This window comes from Somniosus microcephalus, chromosome 5, assembly GCF_052327205.1.
Source record: "Somniosus microcephalus isolate GS21.2 chromosome 5, FLI_Smic_1.0, whole genome shotgun sequence".
Taxonomy (NCBI): domain Eukaryota; kingdom Metazoa; phylum Chordata; class Chondrichthyes; order Squaliformes; family Somniosidae; genus Somniosus; species Somniosus microcephalus.
In genome coordinates this window covers 70,925,624-70,949,834 of record NC_140991.1, presented here as the reverse complement: position 1 = coordinate 70,949,834, position 24,211 = coordinate 70,925,624, and the positions used below count along the sequence as shown (strand labels likewise).

The 24,211-nt window shown below is 47.8% G+C and overlaps 1 protein-coding gene across 2 annotated transcripts in view; it reads right to left on the bottom strand.

Annotated features, from left to right (window-relative positions):
* c5h10orf67 (chromosome 5 C10orf67 homolog) overlaps positions 1–24,211 on the bottom strand; it is a 419,952-nt gene that overhangs the window by 274,895 nt on the left and 120,846 nt on the right. The window lies entirely within an intron of this gene.

Here is a 24,211-nt window from a genome sequence, read left to right as displayed (position 1 = left end):
ATAGCAAAGATTGACAGCGGGTAGGAAACCCGCTGTCAACCCACCTCCGCGCGAGTCTCCCAAGTGTCGGGTCTGTCTGCGCAGAACAGACGCGACACCAAGAGGCAGGGAAGACAATTTAGATCATTAAATGGCTTGTTAACAGCCAATTTAATGCTATTTTGAGCTTACCGTCTAATTTTATATGCTCCCCCACGGGTTACCCGCTGATCGGGGAACACAACAGCTCACCCTGTCATGAGTTGAGTCTGCTTTACCTGACAGCTGCAGAAGTGGTATAAAGGATATCATAAGAACATAAGAAATAGAAGCAAGAGTAGGCCATTTGGCCCCTCGAGCCTGCTCCGCCATTTAATGAGATCATGGCTGATCTGATCTTGGCTCAGCTCCATTTCCCTGCCCGCTCCCCAGAACCCATCACTCCCTTATTGTTCAAAAATCTGTCTGTCTCCACCTTAAATATATTCAATGACCCAGCCTCCACAGCTCTCTGGGGTAGAGAATTCCAAAGATGTACGACCCTCTGAGAGAAGAAATTCCTCCTCATCTGTGTTTTAAATGGGCGATCCCTTATTCTGAAACTATGCCCCCTAGTTCTAGATTCCCCCATGAGGGGAAAACATCTTCTCTGCATCTACCTTTGAGTCCCCTCAGTATCTTATATGTTTCAATAAGGTCACCTCTCATTCTTCTAAACTCCAATGAGTATGGCCCAACTTGCTCAACCTTTCCTCATAAGTCAACCCCTTCATCCCAGGAATCAACCTCGTGAACCTTCTCTGAACTGCCTCCAATGCAAGTATATCCCTCCTTAAATAAGGAGACCAAAACTGTACACAGTACTCCAGGTGTGATCTCACCAATCTTCTCTTCTAATACCCTGTACAGTTGTAGCAGGACTTCCCTGCTTTTTTACTCCAACCCCCTTGCAATGAAGGCCAACATTCCATTTGCCTTCCTGATTACTTGCTGTACCTGCATGCTAACTTTTTGTGTTTCATGCACAAAGACCCCCAGGTCCCTCTGTACTGCAGCATTTTGTAATCTCTTTCCATTTAAATAATAATTTGCTTTTTTATTTTTCTTATCAAAGTGGATAACCTCACTCTTTCCCACATTATGCTCCATCTGCCAAATGTTTGCCCACTCACTTAGCCTGTCTATATCCCTTTGCAGATTCTTTGTGTCCTCTTCACAACTTGCTTTCCCACCTATCTTTGTATCATCAGCAAATTTAGCTACATTACACTCAGTCCCTTCATCCAAGTCATTAATATATACTGTAAATTGTTGAGGCCCCAACACTGATCCCTGTAGCACCCCACTAGTTACCGTTTGCCAACCGGAAAAAGACCAATTTATCCCGACTCTCTGTTTTCTGTTAGTTAGCCAATCCTCTATTCAATCTAATATATTACCCCCAACGTGAGCTCTTATCTTGTGCAGTAACCTTTTATGTGGCACCTTATCGAATGCCTTCTGGAAATCCAAATACACCACATCCACTGGTTCCCCTTTATCCACCCTGCTCATTACATCCTCAAAGAATGCCAGCAAATTTGTCAAACATGATTTCCCTTTCATAAAACCATGCTGACTCTGCTTGACTGCATTATGATTTTCCAAATGCCCTGCTACTGCTTCCTTAATGAAGGAGTCCAGCATTTTCCTAACGACAGATGTTAGGCTAACTGATCTATAGTTTCCTGCTTTCTGTCTCCCTCCTTTCTAAAATAGGGGCGTTACATTTGCGATTTTCCAATCCGCTGGAACCTCTCCAGAATCTGGGAAATTTTGGTAGATTGCAACCAATGCATCCACTGGGCTCAAATTTCATCGGGCCGTTGAGGCAGGATTGGAGGCGTGTGGGGGTTTAAAATCGCGAAATCGGGGGGGGCACGAACCCATCCCACCCCCAACCCGCCTCCATGCTCGTTTCCCAGGAGGTGGGTACCCGACCTGTGCTGGGAGCCGCCTCACCGAGGGGGGAAGAGGATTAGTGCCAATTAACTGCCTGTTAACAGGTAGTTAACAGGCAGTTTATAGCCTAATCCCTATTTTTATCCCTGAAGTGTGGGCTTCTCGACGGCTGCAAACCACACCGTTAGCGAGGCGGACCGTCGGGCTGAAGGGCTTGGAGGGTTCGAGCACCTTGAGTATTGGTGAGACCACACCTTGAGTATTGTGTGCAGTTTTGTTGCAGTTTTGATCACCTTACTTGAGGAAGGACGTTCTTGCCATGGAGGGAGTGCAGCGAAGATTCACCAGGCTGATACCTGGGATGGCAGGAATGACATATGAGGAGAGATTGTGTCGATTGGGCTTATACTCACTGGAGTTTAGAAGATTGAGAGGGGATCTCATCGAAACCTATAAAATTCTGTCAGGTCTGGACAGACTAGATGCAGGAAGGATGTTTCGGATGGCCGGGGAGTCCAGAACCAGGGGTCATAGTCTAAGGATAAGGGGTAAGCCATTTGGGACTGAAATGAGGAGGAATTTCTTCACCCAGAGAGTGGTGAACCTGTGGAATTCTCTGCCACAGAGGGCGGTGGAGGCCAGTTCATTAAATATATTCAAGAAAGAATTGGATATATTTCTTGAGGCTAAAGAGATCAACGGATATGGGGAGAAGGCAGGGACAGGGTACTGAATTTGGATGATCAGCCATGATCTCATTGAATGGCGGAGCAGGCTCGAAGGGCCGAATGGCCTACTCCTGCTCCTATCTTCTATGTTTCTATGTTCAGGTGAGTAATGGGTGCATGAGTGCAGAGGTAAGTGTGTTTGGTGTGTATAAAGTGTTTAAATAAGTTTTACTTACCTTTACTTAATAATGCAGCCTTCCTTTCTTCAGATCTCGGGAGTCCCTTATCTCACCGGCACAGAAAGCAGAATGGCCGTGAGCTGTCAAAATCTGCAGCCTCTGCTTTCTGTTCTGGAGAGATCTCTAAATCAACCTGAGAGGAAGGAAGTGACTTAGAGTACAGATTGACAGTGTTTGACAGCTTCAAAGAGCTGTCAAACGCTGATATTTGATCTGTCAAATGCTCTTGACAGATGAAATGTCAATCTGTGACGTCACCTGTTGCCGGGTGGCCCTTAATTGGTCTGCTGAGCCCGCTGGGCGGGCTCAACAGGGTCAATCAGGGGGAAATCGAGTGGGTTGGCCACAACTCGATGGAGGCAAGATTACAACCCCAAAAGTGGGAGTCCCACCTCCATTGATAAAATCCAGCCCATAATCTCTGCAGCCGCTTCTTTTAAGGCCCTAGGATGCAGGCCATCAGGCCAGGGGACTTATCCACCTTTAGTCCCATTATTTTACCGAGTACTTTCTCTTTAGTGATAGTGATTGTTTTAAGTTTGCCCCTCCCTATAGCCCCTTGATTATGTATTATTGGGATGGTTTTAGTGTCCTACCGTGAAGACTGATACAAAATATTTGTTCAAACTGTCTGCCATTTCCCTGTTCCCCATTATTAATTTCCCAGTCTCATCCTCTAAGAGATCAACGTTTACTTTAGCTACTCTCTTCCTTTTTATATACCTGTAGAAGTTCTTACTATCTGTTTTTATATTTCTTGCTAGTTTACTCTCATAATCCATCTTCTCTCTTTTTTTTAGTCATCCTTTGCTGTTTTTTAAAAAATTTCCCAATCCTCTACTCTTGGCAGCATTGTATGCCTTTGTTTTCAATTTGATACCATCCCTTACTTCCTTAGTTATCCACGTATGGTTCTCCCTTCTCTTAAAGTCTTTCCTTCTCACTGGGATATATTTTTGTTGAGAGTTATGAAATATCTCCTTAAATGTCTGCCATTGCTTATCAACCATCTTACCCTTTAATCTATTTTCCCAGTCCACTTTAGCCAACTCTGCCTTCATACCTTTGTAACTGCCTTTATTTAAGATCAGGACACTGGTATAGAAATCATAGAAAAATAGGAGCAGGAGTAGGCCATTCGGCCCTTCGAGCCTGCTCCACCATTCAATAGGATCACGGCTGATCCTCTATCTCAATACCATATTCCCGTTCTCCCCCCATACCCCTTGATGCCTTTTGTGTCTAGAAATCTATCTATCTCTGTCTTAAATATATTCAGTGACTTGGCCTCTACAGCCTTCTGTGGTAGAGAATTCCACAGGTTCACCACCCTCTGAGTGAAGAAAGTTCTCATCTCAGTCCTAAGTGTCCTACCCCTTATCCTGAGACTGTGACCCCTCGTTCTAGACCCCCCAGCCAGGGGAAACATCCTCCCTGCATCCAGTCTGTCTAGCCCCGTCAGGATTTTATACGTTTCAATGAGATCCCCTCTCATTCTTCTAAACTCTAGTGAATACAGGCCTAGTCGACCCAATCTCTTCTCATACGACAGTCCTGCCATCCCAGGAATCAGTCTGGTGAACCTTTGCTGCACTCCCTCTATGGCAAGTATATCCTTTCTTAGGTAAGGAGACCAAAACTGCACACAGTACTCCAGATGTGGTCTCACCAAGGCCCTGTATAACTATAGTAAGACATCCTTGCTCCTGTACTCAAATCCTCTTGCAATGAAGGCCAACATACCATTTGCCTTCCTAACTGCTTGCTGCACCTGCATGTATGCTTTCAGTGACTGGTGTACAAGGACACCCAAGTCCCTCTGTACATCAACATTTCCCAATCTACCACCATTTAAATAATACTCTGCCTTTCTGTTTTTTCTACCGAAGTGGATAACTTCACATTTATCTATGTTATACTGCATCTGCCATGTATTTGCCCACTCACTCAACTTGTCTAAATTGCCTTGAAGCCTCTTTGCTTCCTCCTCACAACTCACAATCCCACCTAGTTTTGTGTCGTCAGCAAACTTGGAAATATTACATTTGGTTCCCTCATCCAAATCATTGATATATATTGTGAATAGCTGGGGCCCAAGCACTGATCCCTGCGGTACCCTACTAGTCACCGCCTGCCACCCTGAAAAAGACCCATTTATTCCTACTCTCTGTTTCCTGTCTGTTAACCAATTTTCAATCCATGCCAGTATATTACCCCCAATCCCATGTGCTTTCATTTTGCACACTAACCTCTTATGTGGGACTTTATCAAAGGCCTTCTGAAAATCCAAATACACCACATCCACTGGTTCTCCCTTATCTATTCTACCAGTTACATCCTCAAAAAACTCCAGTAGGTTTGTCAAACATGATTTCCCTTTCATAAATCCATGTTGACTTTGTCTAATCCTGTTGATATTTTCTAAGTGTCCTGTTATCACATCCTTTATAATAGACTCAATCATTTCCCCTACTACTGATGTTAGGCTAACCAGTCTGTAGTTCCCTGTTTTCTCTCTCTCTCTTTTTTAAATAGTGGAGTTACATTTGCCATCCTCCAATCTGCGGGAACTGTTCCATAATCTATAGAATTTTGGAAGATGACAACCAATGCATCCACTATTTCCATGGCTACCTTTTTTAGTACTCTGGGATGCAGATTATCAGGCCCTGGGGATTTATCAGCTTTCAATCTCATTAATTTCACCAGCACTATTTTTTTACTAATACTAATTTCCTTTAATTCCTCCTTTTTACTAGACCCTTAGTTCCCTAGCATTTCTAGGAAGTTACTTGTGTCCTCTTCCATGAAGACAGAACCAAAGTATTTGTTAAATTGCTCTGCCATTTCCTTGTTCCCCATTATAAATTCTCTGACTGTAAGGGACCTACATTTGTCTTCACTAATCTTTTTCTTTTTACAAACATGTAGAAAATTTTACAGTCCGCTTTTATGTTCCTTGCAAGTTTACTCTCCATACTCTATTTTTCCCCATCTAATCAATCTCTTGGTGCTTTTTTGCTGAACTCTAAACTGCTCCCAATCCTCAGGCTTGCTACTTTTTCTGGCAACTTTATATGACTCCTCTTTGGATCTAATACTATCCTTAATTTCATTTGTTAGCCATGGTTGGGCCGCTTTTCCTTTTGCATTTTTGCGCCAGAAAGGAATGTATAACTGTTGCAATTCATGCCTTCGTTCCTTAAATGTTAGCCATTGCCTATCCACCGGCATGCCTTTTAATGAAGCTCCCCAATCTATCATAGCCAACTCACTCCTCATACCTTCGTAGTTTCCTTTGTTTAGATTTAGGACCCTAGTTTCAGATTGGACTTCTTCACTTTCCATCATAATGAAGAATTCTATCATGTTATGGTCACTCTTCCCTAAAGGATCCTGCACAACAAGATTATTAATTAACCCCTTCTCATTGCACAATACCCAATCTAGGATAGCCTGTTCCCTAGTTGGCTCCTCAACATACTGGTCTAAAAAACCATCTCGTACACACTCCAGGAATTCATCCTCCACAGTATTATTGCTAATTTGGTTTGGTCAGTCTATATGTAGATTAAAGTCACCCATGATTACTGTAGTACCCTTGTTACATACATCTCTAATTTTCTGTTTGATGCCATCCCCTACATTACCACTACTGTTTGGAGGCCTATAGACAACTCCCACCAATGTTTGAGACCCAACTTGCTCACCCTCCAATTGAATTTCAAATTCAACCATGCTATGATCACTCTTTCCTAGAGGCTCCTTAACTATGAGATCATTTATTAATCCTGTCTCATTACACGGTATCAGATCTAAGAGAGGCTGCTCCCTGATTGGTTCCACAACATATTGTTCTAGGAAACCATCCTGAATACACTATGAACTATTCCTCAAGGCTACCTTGGCCAATTTGATTTGTCCAATCAATATGAAGATTAAAATCGCCCATGATTATTGCTGTACCTTTCTTACAAGCCTCCATTATTTCTTTATGTTGCAGCTGTTCAGTTTCAGAGCTCAGAAACTGTTGGCTACTGCATTTGTGAGACATATAGGGGGGAAAATTCAGTATCGCCCAATTTGGGGCGCACTTATCGGCCGGGCGCAAAGTTTAGCGCCTGGCGCTAATTATCGCCTCCGACGGCAAACTTGGCTTTTATCGCCCCTGGAGGTGATTGGAGCGCTAAATCAGGGGCTACACACCTCTCTTAAGGCGCTAAGGCCGATGTGCGAGGCGCTACCTCAGAGGGCGGGCGCAACGCAGGTGCTGCCAGTTAGCGATTGAACACAGACACACTGTCGCCGGTCAGTTCTTAAAGGGGAGGATCGATCTTGCTCTGCAGCCACACCCTGCTCATTGGAGCCTTGAATCTCGGCCTGGGCAGACCTGTGGCTAAATCTAGCAGCCAAACACTATGGAGAGGGCCAGGGAGCGAGCACAGCGCTTCAGTGAGCGGGCCTTGGAGGCTCTGGTTGCCGCGGTGGAGTGCAGAAGATCCACTCTGTACCCAGAGAGTGTCAGGAGGCCTTTGCCACGCGAGTATAGAAGAGTGTGGAGGGAGGTGGCTCAGAGAGTCACCTCAAGCAGCATGGTGCCCAGGACCCATCTGCAATGTAGGAAAATGTTCAACGACCTCACTTGGGTCGTCAGGGTGAGTGCCCTTTTTTCAAAGCCTCTCCATCCCTCCATCTCAACCTCACTTTATGGCCAGAGGGTCTTAAAAGCCCCAATGCCCAACACTCATCCAACACCTATGGCCCTTTCATCAAACACACACGCAAATTCCACACTTTGCATACAGTAAGGGCTATTCAATTATGGGAGGCATTTCAGGCAAGACCATGGCTGCATACAGTAAGGGCTATTCAACTATGGGAGGCATTTCAAGCAAGACCATGGCTGCATACAGTAAGGGCTATTCAACTATGGGAGGCATTTCAGGCAAGACCATGGCTGCATACAGTAACGGCTATTCAACTATGGGAGGCATTTCAGGCAAGACCATGGCTGTATATTTACTCAGACGCCGTCCTTTGTCCTGCAGGCCAAGCTGTCTCATAACAGGAGACAGCAGCAACGGACCGGTGGAGGGCGGCCTCAGCTGCAACCTCTCAGCGATCTTGAGGAGCACGGCCACGGGATTGTGGCAAGCCGGGTGATTGGTCCCGTCGCCACTGGAGACGCCGACCCCGTTCTGGACAGCAATGGTAAGGTCATCACCTTTTTGCCCTCTCTCCTTCCACTTGTTCCTCACAACACCAGCCTTTGACACTTTCAATCCAAATCACTAAATCACTGCACTCATGCCTCCCTTGCTGCCACCCTGTCCTCATGCTAAAGCCACTCTTGTACCTCCCTGCTTTCAGATGGTGATTCACCAGGTGAGGAGACGGGCCCTCAAGCTGCCAGTGGGAGTGAAGCTGAAGGCGAGGAGGAAGATGAAGCCGGAGCATCAGCGCCACCCTCTCCCGAGGAAGCCCATGCCCACACTAGGAACACGCCTTCCCTGGAGGGGAGTAGAGGGGAATGGTCTGATGAGGGTGAAGCTCCAGGACCCAGCGGGCTGCAGCAACGCGATGGGGGTAGGGAAGCTCGGGGGCCTTCTCCCCGGAGGGAGAGTATGCCAGCGAGACCTGCTGCACTGGACGCAAAAGAGGAGCGGGTCCTCGCTGAAATGAGCGCCCAGGCGGAGCACAGGCACACTGAGCTCATGGCTGCAGTGGCAAGGGTGCCCGGATCCATTGAATCACTGGCAAGGAGAGCGGAGCACTTCGCTGTAGCACAGGTGGATGCCACGCAAATATTTAGTGCTGCAATTCAGTCACTGGCTGCCATGACCCCATCTCTGACTGCTCTCATGCAGACTCAGATTGAGGCCACGCGAGCACTGACTGCTGCCATCCTCGCTGGTTCGGACACATTTCCCCGGGGCTCTCACTGCGCCGCAGCAGGCCAGCAATCTGTGCTCCAGCAGATTGCTCTGGATGCTGAAGTGCTGCCCCGTGGGAGTGCCAGTGTGTCGGTCGAGCAGGGAGGTGCTGTCCTCTCTCAAGATGACAGCATTCCTGCTGCCACCACTGTCACTTGGACATTGTCTCCAGGTTGTGAGAGCCAGTTATGTTAATGACTGTTTTTTTTTGTGTTTCTTGCTATTAGTTTGTCCTGCGGAAATGAGACACAGAGTTTGTAAAATAAATAAGTTTCTGTATTCAAAATGTACATGTTTTGTCTTTGCAATCATTGTTGCCTTGACCAGCTTAGGGGTTGCGGGATGGTTTCATTCAGGTTGTTTGAATGGCAGAAGCCATTTCCTCAGAAGGGGCCTAGAAGCGACTTGCTATAAGCCTTTGACGGACGGCCCTTCCACTTTGCAGATTGTGTGCCTCCCTCCCGCTTTGGTGCCGCTGATGATCATCCTCCTCATCTTCCTCCTCCTCCTCTGGTGGTGCGCCAATGTCTGGTGGCATTGGCTGGGTCCTGAGGATTGTAAGGTTATGCAGCATGCAGCACACAACAACGAAGTGGGAGACTCGCTCAGGCGAGTACTGCAGGGCTCCTCCAGAATGGTCCAGACAGTGGAACCGTTGCTTGAGCACGCCGATTGTGTGCTCAACGACGTTCCTGGTAGCTTGATGGCTCTCGTTGTATCGCAGCTCAGCAGGGGTGTTGGGCGTACGGAGCGGTGTCATCAGCCAAGTGCACAAAGGATATCCCTTGTCCCTGAGAAGCCAACCACCTGGGTGATGCGGTGCCTGGAAAAGGTCTGCCACAGAAGTCTGATGCAGGATGAAGGCATCGTGGCTGCTGCCAGGAAAGTGGGCATTGACAGCGAGTATCAGCTGTCTGTGGTCACAGACCAACTGAACGTTTAAGGAATGGAAGCTCTTTCGGTTGCGGAAATCCTCGGCATTCTTTTGTGGCGCACGCAAAGCCACATGCGTGCAGTCAATGGCGCCCTTCACCATGGGGAAGCCCGCTATCATCGCAAAGCCTATTGCGCGTTTTTGCTGCTTGTCCGGGGTCATGGGGAAAGAGATGTACTCTCGTCTCCTTTTAAAGAGGGCATTTGTGACCTGACGGATGCAGCAATGCACCGCCAACTGGGAGATATTGGCGATGTCCCCAGTAGCTGATTGAAATTAGCCAGTGGCATGAAATTAGCCGGTGGCATAAAAGTTGAGAGCCACTGTTATCTTCACTGCCACCGACAGAGACGTCCTGCTCCTCAGTTGAGGCTGCAGATCTGGCTGAAGCAGATGGCAGAGCTCAATGACCACCACCTTGCTGAAGCGCAGCCTTCGCAAACACTGCTCCTCAGACATATTAATGTAGGAGAACTGTTGGCGAAAAACCCTGGGAGGGTAAGGTCTCCTGTACAGAGGCCTGTTCGCCCTCCTCCATCTGGCCATGATTGCCACTCTCTCTCTGCTTCTCTGTGCCCTCCGAATCTGATGCCGCAGGATGACGCCCCCAAAATTATTGTGGCCCCCATAGTATCTAGGCAAAGTTATGAAGGTCGAAAACCAAAGTTATGGCCAGAAGCCAAAACTACCTCAGACGGCGTTGACTCAATGCAGAAGTCTCTTTTCCTCTCTCAAAATCTCTCTCTCTCAGAATGTGTGGTGCAAAAATGGCTACCACACAAAAGCCAGGAAGAGGCCCCCTTTAAATAGCGCCCCCCCACCCCCACAGCGACTGGGAAGCGTTCCAGTCTACCTGTCGCTGGTTGCGCCAGGTGGAAAGGAGGGGGGCGCCACTCAATTTCCGTCCCGGGGCGTCACAAGGGCGTTGCACTCTCGAATGATGTCAAGATCGGCGAGCGCAGGAGATCGGGCGGTATTGTTTAGCGCCGCCGCAAAATGTCCGGTCAATTTCACGAGAGGCGCAGATACCGCCGTGCCCGGGCGCTAGTTGCGTTGCGCCCCATTAGCGCCCTATTAAGGCGTTAACGGGAGGCGCAAACCAGCTGAATTTTTCCCCCATAGAGCTTTCTGTAGCTTGCAAGTATTTAGAGCCAACTCTCTATCCAGTGGCACCTCATTGGAACAACCTCTCTCGCCACTGACAGATCGCTTCTGTCCTCTCAACTTCAGCTGCCATCTATTCCAGCAACAACGGTGCCCTTGAAAAAATCTCACCTTGGTCCTCTGAATCCCTCCATGATCAGCCCCAACACCAACATCACCAGGCACACCAACATCACCAACCTTCTCCGCAATCACCTGATGCCGGACAACACAAGGCATCAGCACCTGACAACATTGCTGCCCGGGAGGCCAGTAATGGCATCACTACGGCCAGATTTACTTCACTTAATGCTGTACACCCTGGCTGCCACATGATGCGCCAGGTTGACACCACCCCACAGCAGCACCATAAAGCATCCCTATAATGTCCAAGCCATTCCTTTCATACTCATCACAACTGTGGGAGGCGGGGGGGTGGCGGGGTGGAAGAAGGTATGTCTCAACATTCACTGGAACTCACTAAGACACTTCTCAAGGTGAGAACAGATCTGTCCAATAATGTTGAAAATATAGATTTCAATGTTTGACAACACATTAACAGAAACTTCACATGCACATTGGCTAAACCACTCAAGTGCCTACCATTGTGTGTTGTTAGTTGGTATGCTTGCAGTAGGATGAGGGTGAGTGTGAGGGTAGCTAGTGAGATGGGGAAGTGATAATGTAGATAGAGGGGGATGGGTGGAGGTGCAAAGTAAGTTAGTGTGAGTAAAGATGTGCAAGAGTACGGTAGGGAAGGCAGAGTGATGTGCATGTGATGAGTGGCAAAGCAGGATGAGGTTGAGTGTGGCTTGGCAGTAACGTTTCCTGATCTGCTCAGATCATTGAAAGGTTTGCGCCCCTGCACCCAGGTCCTCCTGACGACATCCCTGCTTTTGCCCTCCTGTGCAATGTGCAACCAGACTGCGTTGGTGTCCTGGGGAGGTCTCTTTCGCCCATGGGAAGGGAAGAGAACCTCCCTGCGTGCTGTGACTCCCTCCATAAGCATATGGAGTGAGTCATGCGAGAGCCTGGGTGCAGCCGTCCACCTTTGTGCAGTGCTTGTCAGTGTTTGCAGCACCTCAATGCTGCAGAACACTGACAGAACAACTGTCAAAATGAATGTGGACATGGCCCTTTTAAGGAAACCAGCTGATGACGCGTCATCAAATAACATCATCAGACCCGCTTCCTTTTAATTGGCCGGAAACGTGCAGGGTGGGCTTAACAAGCCCAATCTACATAAAATCACTTGGAGAGAGCGGGCAGGAGCCGGGAGCCGGGACCTGTCACGATCCCATCTCTGTTGGCGAAATCGCGGCCCAAGTCACTGATGTAAATTAGAAATGGTACTGATCTCAACATCGATCCCTGGAGTACCCCACTCAGTACTTCTCACCTCCCTGAAGTAATTCATCTAACGAACACCTATTGTTTTCTATCCTTTAGCCAATTTTTTATCCATACCCAAGATTTACCCTGAATTCCAACAGTTTTGGTTTTAATTAATAGCTTTTTAAAAAAAATTGAACTTTGTCAAATGCCTTCAGGAAGTCTAAGCATGGCACATTTTAAGGGTAACACAGACCGCTTGGGATGTAATTTCCTCATAGAAAATAGCAGGATAATCAGGCAGAATCTTCCATTCTGAATCTATGCTGACTGCTGTTTACCAAGTTATTATTTTACAGATAATCTTCAAGTATACACATGATAATCAATTCCATTATTTTACACTGGATTGAAGTAAGACTAATGGGTCTGTAGTTGCCGGTATCTGATTTGTCACCCTTTTTGTCAGCCTGCTTTCAATCTATTGTTACCTCGCCTGTGACTACATCATCAACTGGATTGTCTTTTGATGTCAGATTTGTGGTAAAATATGGCTCTCCAGGATTACAAAGCTATCTCATGCCAGCCAGTGGCTCAGTTGGTAGCACCCTCGCCTCCAAGTCAGAAGGTTGTGGATTCAAGTCCAGAGACTTGAGCACACAAATCTAGGCTGACACTCCAGTGCAGTACTGAGGGAGTGCTGCACTGTCAGAGGTGCCATCTTTTGGATGAGACGTTAAACCGAGGCCCCGTTTACTCTCTCAGGTGGATGTAAAAGATCCCGTGGCACTATTTCAAAGAGGAGCAGGGGAGTTTTCCCCAGTCTCCTGGCCAAAATATATCCCTCAACCAACAGCACTAAAACAGATTATCTGGTTATTATCACATTGGTGTTTGTGGGACCTTGCTGTGCGCAAATTGGCTGCCTGCCGCGTTTCCTACATTACAACAGTGACTACACTTCAAAAAGTACTTCATTGACTGTAAAGCACTTTGGGATGTCCGGTGGTCGTGAAAGGCACTATATAAATGCAAGTCGTTTTTTTCTTTTCTAAAGACATGGCCAATTTTAAAACCAAGTTATTTTTCTTTTTATGCTGGGAATCAATCTTACTCAATCATCGAGGGATTTCCAATAAACCTCTCCAGTATCTAATGATTCTCTCAATGATCTCCAATGCCTCAAAAATCTTTTCCCTGATCTCCTCTGGGTCAAATACCATATATTCCTGGGAATTCATCATTTTTAAGCCTTTTTTAGCCTTATAGTGTAGTGTATGTACCCGTCTACCTTTAAGGAAACTATTGTATGTAACCGTTCACCTTTAAGAGAACTACTTTAGGTGTGGCACTACTTGTTTGGCTTCTGTATACTGTAATACCGACAGTGACCACACCAGTATATAAGTGTTGTGGCAGGATTGCTGGGGCAGATTCGCCCTGACCTTCGAATAGTAAAGACCTGTTTGTTTGTTACTCCTGAAGTCTGTGTCGTTATTAACAGTACAACCCACAGACTTTACAGTGGCGACGAGTCCGGTCGTACCCTGCGGCAAGACTACCAAAGCAACTAAGGAGCGTCGAAGAGAGGCAACCGCCCTCGTCGTTATGCTGGGAGAAAACACGAGGCTGCAGCAATAGAAAGGAAGAAGACTTAGCAACAAAAGCTTCCAGCAGCAACAGGCACTGATTACCCTTCTACCCTTGAGCCGATCAGCAGGAAACAAGGCGGCCGCGGAGACTGTGAGTAGGGGAAAGTGTAACGAAATCCGGAGGATAAGGGCTGTGCACTCGACCACGGTCGAGGGGGAGCAGAGCTGGTCAGGAAGTCGGGTCCAACGGCGTCGTGAGATAGCCGGACCGCGATCGGCGGGAAAAGCCGGGCAGCGACCAAAGCCACGAAGCGCTGAGACCGGGAGCAGGCGCGGGAAGAGAGAAACTCAGCCGCAGCCGGGGAGGGAAGCACCGGACTGCGTGAGGGCTGGGAGGCGAACGGGAGCCGAGCGTGTGGGAGAGGCAGAGCCGACCAAAGGAGGCTGCACGAGAGCCAGTCCAGCGGCTGAACTGTTCTCCACCAACGGGGTACCCAGCGCCGGTAGAGCCGAACGTGTGGGAGAGAGACGGAGCCGAGCAAGGGGAGAGGGACTGCGTGAGAGCCAGTCCAGCGGCTGAACTGTTCTCTGCCAATGGGGTACCCAGCGCCGGTAGAGCCGAACGTGTGGGAGAGAGAGACAGAGCCGAGCAAGGGGAGAGAGACTGCGCGAGAGCCAGTCCAGCGGCTGAACTGTTATCCGTGAACGGGGTGTACCCAGCGCCGGTAGAGCCGTGCGAGCGGGAGAGAGAGACAGAGCCGAGCAAGGGGAGAGAGACTGCGCGAGAGCCAGTCCAGCGGCTGAACTGTTATCCGTGAACGGGGTGTACCCAGCGCCGGTAGAGCCGTGCGAGCGGGAGAGAAAGACAGAGCCAATTAAGGGGAGCTGTGCGGAAGCCAGCCAGTGGCTGAACCTGTCCACTGTGGGGAAAGCGTACCCCTTCCACCAGGGAAGAAACGCGGGAAGCCGCCATTAGGCGGAGAAGACGACAGAAGCGGGAAACCACCATTGAAGTGGGCGGGGAGAGAAGGAAAGAGCGGGAAACCGCCATTTTCGCGGGAAAACCGCCATCTTAACTGCCATTGAAGTGGGCAGAGAGAGAAGGAAAGAGCAGGAAACCGCCATTTTCGCGGGAAAAACCGCCATCTTAGAAATAAACAAATAAATAAGAATACTTAAAGAAATACTTGTGCTGCTCCCAAGGAAAGAAAGATGCCTAAGCGAGGGAATATTAACGATTTTAATTCTGAGATAGAAGACTGGGCCACGTACGTGGAACGCATAGAGATTTATTGTGAAGCCAACAAAATAGAGGAAGACGACAAGGCGATAACATTGCTAAACTCGATGGGGGCAAAAACATACGGGCTCTTGAAGCATCTAATAGCACCAGATAAACCGGCGGATCAGACTTTCGAAGAGATTGTGGCTGTGCTGAAGGACCACTTGAACCCCACACCGTTGATGCTGGCTGAACGTTTCAAATTCTATGCAAGAACGCAGAGGAAAGACGAAAGTAACGCAGAATACTTGGTCGAACTGCGTAGGCTGGCGAAATACTGCCAGTTCGGAGGGAATCTGACAGAGGCACTGCGAGACAAGTTCGTATGTGGATTGTCCAAAGAAGGGACGCAAAAGCGACTACTGGAAGAGAACGACCTCACACTAGACAGGGCTGTTCTTATAGCTGCATCGCACGAAGCCGCAGCGAAAGGAACGGCAGAAATGCAGCTGAAGGCGGCGGCACTCGGGGTGGACCAAATTACCTCGAATACAACAAAATGCTATCGTTGTGGGAAGACAACGCATGACCAGAATCAATGCTGGTTTAAGAACCAAGAATGTAGGAAATGTGGCAAACTGGGTCACATCGCAAAGGTATGCCAGTCAGGGAAGAAGACCAACAACCAAAGGAAGCCACCACAAGAAAAGTACAGCAAGGTACACAAGGTGGCTGAGAAGAGTTCAGACGAACAGAATTCAGACTCAGACCCAAACAACCAGGAGCTGGGTAGTCTGAGAATTCACAATGTGGGGAGGGAAGCTGATCTACAAACTATCTGGGTCATGCTAAGAATAGCTGGAGTCCAAGTAAGAATGGAGTTGGACACTGGATCAGCTCTATCAGTCATCAATCGAAGGGACTACCACCGGCTATTCTCTCACATACCCTTAAGGAATACCAAGTTCGTATTACAGACATACACGGGGCATAAAGTATACCCCATGGGGAAGATAAGAGTCAAGGTGAGAGAGAGGGGTAAAGAACACCCAAGAATGAACTTGTACGTATTACCTGAGGGAGGACCACCACTTCTAGGACGGGAGTGGATTAAGAAAATAGACATGGAATGGCACTATCTAAAAGCCATCACGAGTGAGGACTCGGTACGAGCAATCAGCTCAGATTCTGGAACGGATGACGATAAGACTAACTCAAATATGGAAGACAAGGCTGAAATGGACTTGCCGACTATGGTGGAGAAAACGAAGACAGGCATAAAGGCTTATGCTACCGAGAAGGATAAAGCTTCAGAGCAGAACTCCAGGTTGACAGAGAATTCTGAGCCTGTCCAAGTTAAGGACTTATCCACGACGGAAGAACACAGAGCCCGGACTCAAACGTATCGCAAAATACAACAACAATTAGAACAGTTGAGTTACCGTCTCGTACAAGAGATGAAAACAATGGAACAATTCTGGGACACCGAATGGGAGAACCTGGAAAGACAACAGAGGCAGCTAGCTCAAGCTGAGAGCGACCATAGGGCCATCATGGCTAAGTATCGATCACATCTCCCTGATGCTGTTCAAGAGTTAGAATATTTGCAGAACGAAACAAATGAAGAGGAATCTTCAGGCAGCCAGGATTTTATCCCAGTTCCTCTCTACGACTCCTCACAAGCAGAGTGTAAGAAGTTGAAAGAACAGTATGAACAGGCCCAGGCTACAATTCTGGAGGGGGTTAACTCGGCAACCTCCGAAAAGCTAGTTTTAGTGAAAGCATATGAGCAACTAAAGGTTGAACATGAGCAAGAAGTCCAAAGGATGCAGGAAATGTTTGAGGAGCTCCAGGCCAAGACAGACTCATCGGTAGAGATTCCATCCATCGATGAAAAATTGGAGGTGGAAGACATGGCAGAACATGGAATCCAAGAGGTTCAAGAACTCATAAAAGTACTGAAGGAAACCCAAGACAAATATGAGGCGGAAATGACCAGGGTTCAACAACTTGAAGAACATAGTCAACTGGGAATCCGGGCAGTGGAAGGAAAGGCAACTGGAAGAGAAACAGAGACTGGAAGAATGGCCCCTGAACTGGAGCTAGAGAGCATCAAGGCGCAACTTCTTCGCGCGCTTAAAACCCAAGCACCAGAGGGAAAGGTGGATGAAATAGAGAAGAAGCTGATCCACAGTGTCCCCGGGGAAGAGTTAACGACCAGCCAACTCCTTCACAGGCGGAGTGACAAGACTCCACAAGGGGAACACGAGCTTCAGGCTTCAAAGGGAAGGAATTCGGAGCTTCCAAAAGGGATGGAGATAGCTGAGGTGGCAACACAGCTTTTACAAGGATGCCAAAAGGATGCTGAATTACGTCAAATTGAACAGAAGAATGGGGAAACAGCTACTCCAGTAGAAGGAGTAAATAGCCGGATAACGCAATCCCCGATGGAAGGGAAGGTATTGAACTCACAAATGAGGACAGTAGTGAAGGAATGGCAGACAACCCAGGAAGAGCGTGATGAATATGAATGTATGAGGAAGTCTTTTCAAGAAAGATGTCTAGGGAAGGAACCACAGTCGGCTAACGTCCAGATGGGTAAGGAGGAAGTAGAAGGCCCTCTCGCTGGCCTAACTCAGGACGACCCCGAATATTACCATGACCTGTTGAGTGACACTGAATATTACGAGGATGTGGTCTGCCCAGTTTGTGAGGAAAACTCCCAAAGTGCTGAAATCAGGATGAAACACTTAAGGTCTAAGGAACATAGAGAGTTGGTGGCGCTACAGCTGGCAGCCGAGAAAGGAGCCCCGAGAGTCTCAAAAAGGCAGAAAAGAAAAAGAGGCAGAAGACAATAACTATCTAAAATATTATCACTTCTACCAGCTCAGGAGGGGACCTACGAAAGGAGCTAAATTAGTTGAAAAGTGGGAAATTATCAAGACAGCCAGTTGGTTATAAAAGTCGGCACTGCCGGTTCAACAGGACGAAAGTTCAAGCTGTTACGTCAAGGAAAAGGCATGGAGGAGTCACACTATCCATGTGAACCGGCTACACCAAAGAGATGTTGTTCGGACCAAGTCAAGATCGGAGACTGAATCTGTGAACTGTTCCCGCAGAGACTGACTTTGTGAACTGTTTCCCACCGAGATTATATCTGTAAAGTGTTTTATATGAAGTTGAAGATATGTATGTTAATGGGACTCTGTAAGTAATAAGCTAAAAAGGGAGGATTGTAGTGTATGTACCCGTCTACCTTTAAGGAAACTATTGTATGTAACCGTTCACCTTTAAGAGAACTACTTTAGGTGTGGCACTACTTGTTTGGCTTCTGTATACTGTAATACCGACAGTGACCACACCAGTATATAAGTGTTGCGGCAGGATTGCTGGGGCAGATTCGCCCTGACCTTCGAATAGTAAAGACCTGTTTGTTTGTTACTCCTGAAGTCTGTGTCGTTATTAACAGTACAACCCACAGACTTTACATATAGGGCATCCATTTAGTTTATATTGACATTAATTTTGCCTGGGTCAATTCTGTTTGAGTGGGGCATGTTGTTCATGTCTTCCCTTGTGAATACTTGAAGGAGTATTATTATTTTGCGTTCAACCCGTTTCAGGCCAGTTTGCATCTTCAAACCATCCTTTGGGTGACCAAATTTGATCACCGAGACAAAAGGAAGACATTGAAGCATTGTGGGTAGTGCAAAGAGTCACAAGGCTAATTCCGAGTGTCAGAGGTCAGAGGGGTATGAAAGTATTGAAGAAACATGGGGTTTTCAGTCTTGAAAGAAGATCTCCAAGAGGCAATCTTATAGAAACATAAGACTGTAAACAGCTTATAAAAGTAAATCTGGAAAATTGCTTTAAACAATATTGTAGTACTAGGACAAGGGGACACAGATTCATACTAGTAGGCAAATTTAGGACCGATATCAGGGAGTTCTTCTTCGCACAAAGAATGTTCAATACATGAAATAAACTCCAGGATAGAGCAGTGGGGGCAAAAATCTTGGCATCATTTAAAAATCAATTAGATGTTGCAATGAAGCAATATTAGGGTACTACTGTACTGGATCCATGAACTAAAATGGGCCAAATGGTCTCCCTCATCCATGATTATCTTTAATGGTTCTCACCTTTTCTCTGACTGTCCTTTTACTTACTGTTGAAGTACTGAATGAAATCCTTATGGTTATGTTTTCCATCACAGCTATGCATTTTTTTTTAGGTCTCTTAGCCCTCTGATACCCTTTTTAAGATGTTAGTGCATTATAGTCATCTTAGTGACCCCATCTCCTTTCTTGCTGCAGAATCTGTAGACACATTTTTCCACTTTATTTCATTTCTTATTTATATTTTTATTTTTTACTAATCCATTTAGGGCTACTTCTATTTAGTCAGAGCTTGCTGGTTTAAGTTATGTATTTGTCCTGTACGCTGAATCATGGTTGGATTATTTCATGGAGTTCTGTGAGCCCATTATAGGAAGGATATTAAAGCCATCAAAAGGATTCAATGAAAGAATTGCTAAAATAAAGCATGGAAAGGTTTTTGGAAAAAACATTTTTAGCCATTTGATTAGTAGATTTTCATCGTTTCACAGTTCTGACCAAAATTATGTTGAATTTGTTTTGGATGATTTAATTGGCCAAGTTTCTGGATTTTATATTGGTAATTTTTGTCACTTCTCAGCCAGAGTTCTGATTTGCTTCTGTTTTAAGAATAGGAAATTTGAGGCAAAGAAAAATAAATATATAAAGAGGGGTGTTACAATTGATTTGGCAGAATTCGACAAGGCTTAGGGCTCGATTTTGCCAAGCACGAGGCGGCGGGTTTGGAGGCATGCAAGATGGTAAAATCGCCAAAAATAGCAGGCGGGCCTAGTCCCGCCTCCGAGCAATTTTCCCAAATGCGTGTTTTCTGACCCCCTTTCCATCCCGCCTCCAAGAGACGGGATAGGCCCTTAACAGCCCCTTAATTGCCTCCATTATCCCATTTTGAGAGGCCTTTCTGATTTTTAGACATTTCCCCCCATCCTCCACGCCTCTTCTGGAACACGGCAGGTAATCCTGGCGGCCTCACAATTGGATTGCTTACTAACAGCTACAGCTTCACCATTATAAAGGAGTTTTCACCAATGATCATTTGCAGGTGGCAGAACTTTGTTGTCTCAGGTCTGGGCGAGCTTTTAGCAGGCCTACTCATTGTTGTGGAAGTTTGGAGCCTGACACCCATCTCCAGTGGGGCCTCCTGGGAAACCCCTCTCCCCACCTTGACTGAGCACTTCCTCAACTGAGGCATATACCAGAAGCATGGCGACCATTTAATTCCTTTCCTCCTGGACATCAGATTTGGACAAAGACCAGCCGCGGCAGCAGCAGAACCATGAACAACAGCAGCAGGAGCATCAACAGGAGTGCCAAGCTGCTAGTCACCCACCTGAAGCTGCACAGGCCAAAAGGCGACAATGTTGGTGCCCAGGATGCAAGGGACGCACTCATCTTGGCCAGATTTGGTGAGCCTGCACAATCAAACACTTTTGTCTCGCACCTTCTTACCAGAGCATCCACAATGGACAAGAACCTGAAGATTCCTATCACTCTGACCACCATAACTGCAAGGCGCCCTAAGCCCTCAATGTGAGAGTCCCATTTGCAAAATGACACAGGCTACAACTTCAACAGTTTGCCATCAAATCTGTTTCTAATACAATTGCAATGATGGCTGGTCGAAAAACATTGCATCACAGCACCCAAGTGACTACTTGTGCTTTATCTTCCTCTTACGTGTGCTTCTCCTGTGGCTTCATCAGATATGGAGGCCCCTTGCTCACTTTCTTGCTGCTCCTGTCTCGATGCCTTTGGCAGCTGTCCTCTAGGGTGGCAAACCTGTGCGGGCTCGCCAACAGTCTGCTTCTCCTGCGGCTGTGCAGGGGCTGAGACGTCCATCTCAGTTGGGCGAGGACGTTGGTGGGGCTCTGACCGAGGGCTCGGCAGTGGTTTCCCGCAGGCCCTGCCGACTTTAACAGCCGCGTTTGATTTGAATGTGAGGCCTCGAATTCCCACCCACAGCCAGCCAGATTGCGGGTAAGCCTCAGTTGCGGAGAGGAAGCGAGGGGTCGGTCCAGGGGAGGGGGACGGGGAACGGCTGCCTCGGACTCACAGGGGGTTGGGGGGCGGGGGGGTGGTGGTCAGGGAACGGCTGCCTTGGGGATTGCGGGAAGGGGGTCGGGGTCGACCAGAAGATTGGTGATCAGCGGGTGAGGTGGGGGGTGGTCGGGAGTTGACCAGAGCATCGGTAATCGGCGGAGCAGAGGGGGGGTCGGAGGTCGACCGGAGGTTCTGTGATCGGCGGATGGGGCTGTCGGGTCGTCATCGGGGTGGTTGGCCGAGCATATTGGGGGGGCGGGGGGGGGGGGGCAGGCGGCCGGAGCATCGGCGGCGGGGCGGGGGGTCGGCTGGGGATTGGGAATCGGTGTGGGGGACAGAGGATCAGGGCCGGCCACCGGAGGATTGTGGCCGGTCTCAGCATCATCGGTAGGGTGGGGGGGGGTGGGGGAGGCCTCATGATGGGGATCGGAGGCCTGGGGAGGCATGCAGAGGCTTTGTGGTGGGGTCTCCGAACACGGGGTGTGGGTTAGGTAGGGACCCTGGATCCAGGAGTTAGGTATAAAGCCACTTATCTCCTGGATGCAGCAGTCCCCACCTCGGTTTAACTGCTGGGTTTCACGAATTGTGTGAAACCCATTCACAGGCATATAAATTAAAAATGGAGGTGAAAAAAGAGGCTTCCAGCCTCATTACAATATTTAAATTAAGGATGTTGTCATCATTTTCAGGTTCCAGTTGACAAGCAAACAGCATTTTAAGATTGTGTTACAGTTGTACCAAAGTGAAACATCTATTGCTATGCTGAACGTATGTCCCTTCAAGGTCACAAGTCTACTTGCTGTTAAGGAAACACTGGAAAAGTTAATATAGAGTGTTCCTGCTATTCAGGCTGTAGGTCAGCACCCTGGGTATTTTTTTAATATATAAATTGTGATTGGTAAGGTGAATTAAAGAGGCTGCAGACATTTTGGACGCGATATTGCTGGCGCTCATAGGGCGGGTCAGTAGTGAAAATCTAAATGATTGACGGCAGGTTCGCAACCCGCCGCCATCTCGCCTCCACGCAACTTTGCAAAGTGTCGGGTCTGCGAGTCCCGATCAGACCAGACACCAAGCGGCGGGAGAGCCACTTAAGGCAGTTAACAGCTTGTTAACTGCCTACATAATCCCATTTTTACAGGCTCTTCCTATTTTACTACATTTTCAGTGTGTTGCATGTCACGCGACAAACACGCCAGCTGATTGTGCCGGGTTCAGCAACTACCTGAATTCTTGACAGCTGCACCTGCAGCATAAAAGCGGACCTGTAACATGACTGACTTTTAGATGCCAGAACTTTGTGTTTTGAGGTTTTGGAACACATTTTGCAGGTCTATTGAGCTTGTAAGTGTTTAAGCTGAGATCCATATGCACTGTGACCTCCTTGGAAAGCCCTCTCCCCACATTGACTGAGTGCTTATAACATCTACTCCTCAACTGAGATATATACCAGCGGAATGGGAACCATTTATACCCTCTCATCCTGGTCCTCAGAATCGGAGGAAGACCAGCCATGACAGCAGCAGAAGCAGGCACAACAGCAGCAGCGACAACAGGAGTGCCAACCTTCTCCTCAGCCACCTGATGCTGCACGGGGCAGAGGGTGTCAGCGCAGGGCTGCTCCCCGCCGCAGGAGATACCCCCAACACAGGGTTTACAGGCCGAGGATGAGCTTCCTCAACATGAGTGAGCAGCAGTGCCAAAGGTCAGGCCGAGACTTCCACGAGAGGTAGTCGCTGACATCTGCACAATGCTGCATCAACACCTGGAGCCCAGAGGAGCATGTGGACACTCCTTACCAGTGGCCGTCAAAATCACCACCGCACTGAACTTCTTTGCTTCAGTGTTCTTCCAGGGATGAGCAGCAGACATCAGCGGCATCTCCCAGTCAGCCGCAAACACTTGCATCACGCAGGTTATCGATGCACTCTTGCAAAGTAGCACAATTATATCCACTTCTCCACGGATGAAGCAAGTGTAACCGTGCGTGCGGCTGGCTTTGCAAATATGGTAGGCTTCCCAAAGGTGCAGGGCATCGTAGACTGCACATATGTGGCCATTAGGGCACCCCATCACAACTCAGCAATATTTGTGAACCACAAGGGCTTCCACTCCCTTAACATCCAGCTGGTGTGTAACCACAGGGAGAACATAAGAACATAAGAAATAGGAGCAGGAGTAGGCCAATCGGCCCCTCGAGCCTGCTCCGCCATTCAATAAGATCATGGCTGATCTGATCCTAACCGCCAATCCACTATCACAGAACCATCTCCTGAATCTAACAGAATTAGACACACGAAATAGGAGCAGGATCAGGCTACACGGCCCCTGGGCCCGCTCCGCTACCCACAGGGCCATGACCGATCCGAACCTAGACTCATGTCCAAATTCCTGCCCGCTCCCCGTAACCCTTAATTCCCTTTACTTCTAGGAAACTGTCTATTTCTGTTTTAAATTTATGTCATGATGTAGCTTCTACAGCTTTTTGGGGCAGCATATTCCATGGACCTACCACCCTCTGAGTGAAGTAGTTCCTCCTCATCTCAGTTTTGAAAGAGCAGCCCCTTATTCTAAGACTATGCCCCCTAGTTCTAGTTTCACCCATCATCGGGAACATCTTCCCCGCATCCACCCGATCCAACCCCTTCACAATCTTATATGTTTCAATAAGATCGCCTCTCATTCTTCTGAACTCCAATGAGTAGAGTCCCAATCTACTCAACCTCTCCTCATATGTCCATCCCCTCATCCCCGGGATTAACCGAGTGAACCTTCTTTGTACGGACTCGAGAGCAAGTATGTCCTTTCTTAAGTATGGACACCAAAACTGTACGCAGTATTCCAGGTGCGGTCTCACCAATACCTTGTACAACTGAAGCAATACCTCCCTATTTTTATATTCTATCCCCCTAGCAATGAAAGCCAACATTCCATTGGCCTTCTTAATCACTTGCTGCACCTGCATACTAACCTTTTGAGTTTCGTGCACCAGGACCCCCAGATCCCTTTGTACATCAGTACTTTCCAGTTTCTTGCCATTAAGATAATAACTTGCTCTACGATTTTTCCTGCC